A 1158-nucleotide genomic window follows, 5' to 3' on the forward strand; every position below is an offset into this window, starting at 1 on the left:
AAAAATGCTTGTTGATTAAAAAAAACAAAAAATCCAACATGATCTGACGCCAGTCTTCTCATACGCCACGTCCATCACGTCCTAGGGGGCCATCTAGGACACTAGCCAAGCTTACTCTCCCCCTTTCCCCACCCCTAATGCCCAGCTGACTTGGTATTCTAATAGTCCCTCCATAAAGCCTAGCATTAAGAAACCAGAGCCCCATGTTTGATGAGGCCAGGGAGGGGTGTGGACTGTGAGACCCCAGGGGACCCAAGAAGGAAAAGGGAAGGGATAGAATCTGAGAGACTGAAATCTGAGGGGTTGGAATTAAGAGGACTTAGAGCTGAGGAAACTAGGATCCTTGCAACTGGAATGGAAGAGACTGGGAGCTGGGAGCTGGGGATATTGTGATACGAGATTGGACTTTGGGGGAGACTTAGATCTTGGAGGCTGCTATCTGGGGAAACCAAAATTGGAGGGGCTGGGATCTGTGGGCTGGTATTGATTAGATAAATTTGAAAAACCTATTATTTGGGGGCTGGAATCTAGGGAAGCTCAATTCTAGGTAGTGGAGACTGGGGAGAGATGAGAGTGAAAGTAAGCTCAGGGGTACAGTGGAGAGACTGAAGGAAGGAGGTGAGCTGACCTGACTAAAAGGACCTTCTGAAAGTCACTTCCTTTCTCCAGGGACAGGGGGAGGCTGAGATCTTGGGGGAGGTAGGATGAAAGAAATCTGGGATCTTGGTTGTATTGGAGGAAGACTGGAATCTGGGGAACTGAGATCCTGAAGTTGGGATGGGGGAAAGACTGAAGCACATGGGAGTCACCATCCCCACATCCTCAAGGAGTAATCCATTTCTAGGGAAATGGCTGAGTGGGTTGGCTTTCTTGGGGACCTTCCTGACATGAGGGGATCAGAGACAGTTCCTCGTTATCCCAGTCTTCAAGTGACTTAAACACTGACCTCTCCACTCCCCACTCACACTGGGCTTCCTTTGGCCCCATCAGGAGAAGTTATAGGTCTGAGGTCAACCTGGTACCCCAGCCTGCATCCCAGGATCATAGCACTAAGGCTTTTTTCTAGACTTGGCCTGCAGCCAAAAGCTCTGATCCCATGTATGCAGCATTTACACACACACACACACACACACACACACACACACACACACACACACA

The sequence above is a fragment of the Vombatus ursinus genome, unplaced genomic scaffold, assembly GCF_900497805.2.
Source record: "Vombatus ursinus unplaced genomic scaffold, bare-nosed wombat genome assembly UNPS02009173.1, whole genome shotgun sequence".
In the NCBI taxonomy this organism is placed as follows: Eukaryota; Metazoa; Chordata; class Mammalia; order Diprotodontia; family Vombatidae; genus Vombatus; species Vombatus ursinus.